The sequence below is a fragment of the Scylla paramamosain genome, chromosome 6 (assembly GCF_035594125.1).
Source record: "Scylla paramamosain isolate STU-SP2022 chromosome 6, ASM3559412v1, whole genome shotgun sequence".
Taxonomy (NCBI): Eukaryota; Metazoa; Arthropoda; class Malacostraca; order Decapoda; family Portunidae; genus Scylla; species Scylla paramamosain.
The window spans coordinates 8,507,501-8,515,155 of NC_087156.1; positions in this window are offsets into that span (position 1 = coordinate 8,507,501).

Consider the following 7,655-nt stretch of genomic DNA (forward strand, 5'->3'; position numbering starts at 1 on the left):
ATGCTTTTTTCTATCAGTTTGTAGGTGGGTCGGTGGTTCCTAAGGTTTACGAGTGTTGGCGAAGCGTGGGAGGTGTTGTGTCTTGGCGCCGTGATGGATCGTCCTGTCTGTGGCGGGAATAGGCCATCTGTCACTATTTTTCTGTCTGCGGCCGCCAGGTGGACTGCTCGGATTACTTTGTTTCGCGAGCCTGACACCTGTGCTGCGAATCTGTGTGTGTGTGTGTGTGTGTGTGTGTGTGTGTGTGTGTGTGTGTGTGTGTGTGTGTGTGCGATCCTAAGGGCTTGTGACACACTTTCAAGCAGCAAGATCAATAATCACAAATATGACGAAGAAAGAGATACTCGTACAGAAATGTTAAACAGCATATTTTTTTTTTCTTTACTTGTGAACTGAAATTTTTGCTGAAGGACTAGTGCTTACCCTTGTGCCCTCACCCCTTTTGCAGCTTTCTTATAACTCACAGGGAATATGTATTTGTAATAGCACCACTACCGCCACCGCCGCCGTCACCACTACCACCACCACCAGCACCACTACCAGCACCACCTCTACCACCACCACCACCCCCAACAACAACAACAGCAACAACAACAACAACAACAATAACAGCAGCAACAACAATGACATCAACGATGACGACAACGATGACGACAAAAAGTAATAATAATAATAATAAAAATAATAATAATAATAATAATAATAATAATAATAATAATAATAATAATAATAATAATAATAATAATTGTAATACAATAACACACGCCTGACTGATTAATTACACAGTCATCATGCTGGAAATTTACAGTTGACAATGGTGATGATGTGTAATGAATATACATTAATAACATTAATAATCCTGTGGAAACTAATTCAAGGGATCCAATTGAAATCTGTCAAAACCTTCACAATGGCAGGCGAAAGACAGCCGCGGTGGACGACGATCCCACCTGCACACTTCCATGGCTCAGGGAAGAGTATGAAAATGGCAATACTTACAGAACCACCTGCTTTCGTGGTAATCAGTTTCAGGTTGTGCTGAGAATGGAGTAACTAACACTTGCCTAGCTGCTTAGATCTTTAAATCCAACGAATCACTAATTAAATCATCTTCAGGTTGTGCTGGAATAGACTTAAGTAACGTTTGTAGGTGCTTAATCTTATAAATCCAACGAAACACCAATGAGATTAGCTTCAGGTTGTACTGAAACAGATTAAGTAACATTTGTCTAGGCTTTTACGCCTTCGAATCCTACGGAACACCAATACTTGGAAATACATCTCAAAACACTAGTACATTAAAAAGAAGGAAGACACCCATTTCTTTTATCTGAAACTGTGAAAATTCAACCACAAAGTAATGAATAAATTGAAATTATCCAAGGCTGATGACTCTGAATATGTCAAGATACTGAAGTCACACGAACTGAGGGAGACACGAGAGGCAGCAGAAATAATCCAAATAAAGATTACCTGTACTACATAACACAGCGGCTGGTTAATTTCTAAAGCACAAAGCTGTTAGCAGGCTTCACCACTAAAGAGGAGTATCTGTGGTGAATGTATTGATTGATATACGAAATACAGCAATACATTCTTAAAATTTAAAAGAACATCACTAATAGTGACTTTGGGGATGAGTTTAGTTTATCAACCTCTTGTCATCCTACGTGTTTCACTGCGTTTAATAAATCTATTTAAATATTTACTAGTGCGGTGGATGTAAAACCCAGTAAGTAGACACAGTCTATTTCCAGGGAATTCAGTCACTTTGTCGGTAAAAGAACCACTCAGTGAAATAATGGTGTGAAGCGCAATATTTTCTTTATATGTTTCCGTTATGAGTCTGTTAACTCCGAACTGTTCGACACTTTTAAGTTAATCGGCACAAATTTACTAACGTCAGTGGTTGATCGGTGGATGGTAAAGGTAGGAGCTAGTGTGTGTGTGTGTGTGTGTGTGTGTGTGTAATAATGAGGATCATTAAATAAAGCTATCTGAAATCGTAATTTATAACTGTATTCGGTATGTAGTCAATAAACCTATCTATCTATCCTATCTGTGTGTGTGTGTGTGTGTGTGTGTGTGTGTGTGTGTGTGTGTGTGCTGGAATGACAGAAAAACGCACAAGCAAACGTATACATGTATCAGAAGACTATATTTTTCGTTTGCTAAAACAAAAAAGAAACACAATTATAAGCATTTCCTTAATATACCGCAAATGTGCAGCGAGCAGACAGATACAGGCAGTGTGGCGGGTGTGGCAAGGCTGGTGTCGCTATCAGGCAGAGAAGGCCCTCCACTCAATGACTGACGCAGCACGAAGAGAAAAACTCTGACTTTGAATAAATCTATACAGAAAATCATCACACTGCATAAATGTTATTATAAACAAATGTTGCTGCAATACTTTACACCCTTATAAAACACGAATATGATGTATTAGCATGACATACGATAACATTCAGTATAACATTTTATACAACACTACGTTAATAAACAATCCACTCTATATATCAAAGTACGAGTAAGTCTTATGTAATGTTTATATAACAGAGGAGGGCCACGCTTGTCATGATCTCATAACAAGTGGCATTTTTCGCCTCGCATTTCTGTATTCAACACAGTTTGATGGAAGTTCTTATCTTTATTTTCAGGACTGTTAATTGCCCTAATAACTTTTGATTATACACAGAAAACTCAAAACCTGTTGGAATGGTTAATGAAAATTGCTGGGACTACTAGTGCCACTTTCATTAGGTATATCCCTCTACTTTCTGTTATCAAGTTTTGCTGTGGTTTTAGTTCTCTCTCTCTCTCTCTCTCTCTCTCTCTCTCTCTCTCTCTCTCTCTCTCTCTCTCTCTCTCTCTCTCTCTCTCTCTCTCATTTTTATTCAAGTAAACGAAAGTAATATTAAAGAAAAAAAAAAAAAACTGATCTTGCACAGAAAACGAGTCGTATTCATATATTCATTCGCATTCAACACATGTCCATCTTGTCTAGCTGCGCTCCGAGCTGGTCCAGGATTCGTGTTTGGCAGAGGGTATAAATGGAGCATAATTTCCCGCCGAGCCCAGACCTCCTTCCTCATGCTGCAGCAACATACGAAACAGGTTATGCTGAGTGATGAGGTCGACGTTTCTAAATGAGTCTGCTCTCGAGTTTTCAATTTCCAGAAACATGACGGTAAGAAAAAAATAAAAAAAAATGAATAAAATAAAATAAAATAAATAAATAAATGAATGAAATAAATAAATAAACAAAATAAATAAATAAATGAATAAAAAAAATTGAGATCCACGAAAGCTCCAAACCATCTTTTGACATTCTTGATGGTTCCCGCGAGGCTAAGTGTGCAGGTGACGGCGATGGTCAGGTCTTTGTAATAAGTACACTGTCATTCACTCTTATTTGGACATACATTCCTTCATTCTTATTTTTCTCCTCCCCTTACCGTAACAAAAAAGAAAATGTATTTTTTTCTTTTCGATTTCTCTATTTCTTAGCTGGTCTAACTTTGTCTTATTTTGTATTTCCTTGTTACGCATTTTTCCAAAAGGTGTAGAAAATTTCCTTTGTTTTCTTTACTTCTGATTACTAAATAAAACTTTCAATAGTAGATTTCCCACTTCTTCTATAAGTTTTTTTTTTTTTATGTAGGAGGGACACTGGCCAAAGGCAACAAAAATCCAATAAAAAAAATGCCCACTGAAATGCCAGTCCCATAAAAGGGTCAAAGCAGTGGTCAAAAACTGATGAACAAGTGTCTTGAAACCTCCCTCTTGAAGGAATTCAAGTCATAGGAAGGTGGATATACAGAAGCAGGCAGGGAGTTCCAGAGTTTATCAGATAAAGGGGTGAATGATTGAGAATACTGGTTAACTCTTGCGTTAGAAAGGTGGACAGAATAGGGGTGAGAGAAAGAAGAAAGTCTTGTGCAGCGAGGCCGCGGGAGGAGGGGAGGCATGCAGTTAGCAAGATCAGAAGAGCAATTAGCATGAAAATAGCGGTAGAAGACAGCTAGATATGCAACACAGCGGCGGTGAGAGAGAGGCTGAAGACAATCAGTTAGAGGAGAGGAGTCGATGAGACGAAAAACTTTTGATTCCACCCTGTCTAGTAGAGCAGTATGAGTGGAACCCCCCAGACATGTGAGGCATACTCCATACATGGACGGATAAGGCCCTTGTACAGAGTTAGCAGCTGGTGGGGTGAGAAAAACTGGCGGAGACGTCTGAGAACACCTAACTTCATAGAAGCTGTTTTAGCTAGAGATGAGATGTGAAGTTTCCAGTTCAGATTATAAGTAAAGGACAGACCGAGGATGTTCAGTGTAGAAGAGGGGGACAGTTGAGTGTCATTGAAGAAGAGGGGATAGTTGTCTTGAAGGTTGTGTCGAGTTGATAGGTGGAGGAATTGAGTTTTTGAGGCATTGAACAATAATACCAAGTTTGCTCTGCCCCAATCAGAAATTTTATATATATATATATATATATATATATATATATATATATATATATATATATATATATATATATATATATATATATATATATATATATATATATATATATATATATATATATATATATATATATATATATATATATATATATATATATCCCTTGTGTGTATAATTAGGACGAACGCCACGACTCTAAACGGTTGAAAATAAACTAACTTTTGTTATGTTGAATAGTGTTATTAGAATTATAACTCCTGTGAAATAAATACATGGAATAAAATTCTGGTTGCACACAGTGTGAGTATGTGTTTCCTGAATGACAGTTTTTATGGAGGGTATCCAGTCTGGAGGATGGGGAGTGTTCACTGAATGGCTGGCTGACTGCGTGATGGGAGGCGAGCAGTCAACCAAATGTAACATCGAATACATATTTCACATTTCTCACTAAGCCGTCTCTCTCACTTGCGCGATCCTCTCCGTCCTCCCCGGTCCACGTGTTCCTTCTTACTCTCGCCGGCTGTTCTGGCTTAAGACTTTACACTTGGCACTCCACCCCTTCCAGCATCTCTTTTCCAAACCATTACCTCAACGTCCTTCAGGCTACCCGCTACCTTTTCCAGTCCATTTACTCTGTTTTCCAGGCTACAAAAACCCTTTCCATACCATTAACTCAATTCCCTGCATACTCATTTTTTTTTCCCCTTTTCTTTTTTGCACCTGCACTTTGTTCTTTCACCACGATCTCCCGACAACGTGCGTCTTGTGGCAGGTGAGACACTCCCTGCTCATCGTCACAGTGGTAAAAGGTCAGTTCAGGTAATTATGGAGCTCAATGAAGGGGCGGCCGCTGTGCTCAAACCTTTCTTTTGTTTTATTTTTCACACACTACGGAAACACTACAGATATCATCTTCCTCTCTTATTTCTCTACTTCCATTCTTTTATTTTTACTTCTTTTCACTACTGAAATATCGCCCTACTCTCGTGTATCCAAGATATATAAAACACACTTTCAGCGTTACCAGATATTTGCCACACGCTGGTTCGCTTCCCTTAGGTGAGGTAAGACACTGCAAGCACCTCTCCGCACCTCTCAGCGGCCTGGGCGCTTATCTCTCCCCACGAAAGAGCAAGTCTGTCCCTGTATCTTCAGAAGTGCAGCGGCCTGAAAGAGCCATTAGCAAGTGGTTGAAATCCCCGCATGTTTTGACACTTGCCTCTCCTGCCCAGCTCCGCCTCGTTCTCGTAGGAGTTACAGAGGAGTGAAGAGCACTGCTCCTCTCCCTCCACGATACTCTGTAGTAGATGTGTTATTCTAAGTGTTCAACACTTTTCTTCTAAATACATACATATAAATTTATGTGAGTCCCATATGATACAGATTGTACTCAGCGGGATTGTTTATCTTAACGCCTACAGTGTATGTGTATATTTTTTTCTTATAGTGTATAGTGTATAACAATTTATTATTTTTTTTTTTCACAACCCTCTCGCTCACGTCCCTGTCGCCTCATCCCTCGGCTTCGCCAAACCTTGTTATTAGCAGATAATCTCGTTATGGCCTGATATGCCTCCAGGCCTCATTTTTCAATATGGCCCAGCACCAGTCTCTCTCAACCTCGCCCCAATCTTGTCCTTAATCTCATCGCACTTCCCTGCTTCGTTCTCACACATCATTCCTCTCACCTTCCCGAGCCTCTCTCACTGCCTCCTCCAAATCTCACCCACCACTTCAAAGCCTCCGCTCATCTGCCTTCCCCTTCAGCCTCAAGCGATGCTTGTTTCCACCTGTGTCCATCCTCTTGTCTGCATCCCTCTCGCCTGTCTTTTCCCTGTCAGTCCTCTTTGGTCTTTTTTGTCATTTCAGTCAAAAGAAAGAAATCATACACAATGACCCTCTTGGCGACACGCTTGCAGATACACTTTCTCACTTAGGTCCTGCCTCTACTGGAGAGACTTATTGACAAAGGGTAGCCTTCGAGATGTCGCGAACTGAGAAACTTATGACTTATAGGGATAATACCACATGTACCAATCTTTTCTATCATTCCTCTGCAGTTCTGAGCATCCTTCCACCTCAGCACGTCACTCCCTCACCCCAGCCTTCAGCATTTTTTCATTAACTCACCTTTTGAGTTTTTCCAGTACTTTTCAGCACTTCGTTCCAGCTCTCAAGCGCCATCACGCTCTATCTCTGACCACTTCTTACGCACATCCAGCGCCCTTCTAATCCGCTTCTCTCTCGGAAAGAGGTTCCTGGTGACGAAAGGAGGCCGGGACATGCACCTCCATTCATTTTGTAAGAAAGGAAAACATGGAAAGTTTGATTGCAGGAAGACAAGTTATGGATGAACGAAACGATGATAAAATTAGTTATGCATGAAACAAGATAGGTTAATAAGTAATATGCAAGAGATTTAAGTACACCATGAGGATTATGTTATAGCATATACCAACTAAATACAAACACACGTAAAGCAGTATATGTGATTTTTTTTTTTTTTTTGCGTGTGTGTATGAAATCAGGGGGGGGGGATTTAAGTCAACAATATATTTTAATAAAATCCAAAATAAATAGCAAAATATTTTTTTGATAATTTTCAATGAGTATTTAATGAAAATATTGTTTTTTGGATGATTTTCAGCCAAGGTACTCCTAATATTCAACATGTGAGATTTTTTTGTTACTGCGCTACACAAACGTATAACCTAAATCGAATAAGAAAAAATATTCTCAGTAATTTTGCAGATCAGCTTGGACATTATTTACATGTGAAATGTGAAAGTGGCTGTCTAGAAAATAAACCTCATGCCATAACTAAGCGAATCAACGCTTTGAAGAACAGTCTGCCGAGTGCCTGCTGAAAACAAAGGAACGCGATGACAATTGTGGTTGTGGAACGATTTCCTTCCACCGTATGTGTGCAGGTGTGGGCCTGCTGGAGAAGGAGGAGTGGAAAAGGGGAAGGAGGAGGAGGATTACGATACCGACAACAACAATAACAGCAACAACAACAACAACAACAACAACAACAAAGAGTATGAAAGCAGATATATAATAATGCAGAAGAGTGTGAAAAAAATGGAAACAGCCGAAATAGAAAGACAAAAAAAGGAGGTTAAAAAAATGGTGGGAAGAATTAAATTATGAAAATAAGAAAGAAGAAAAAAAGAAGTAGAAGAAGAAAAA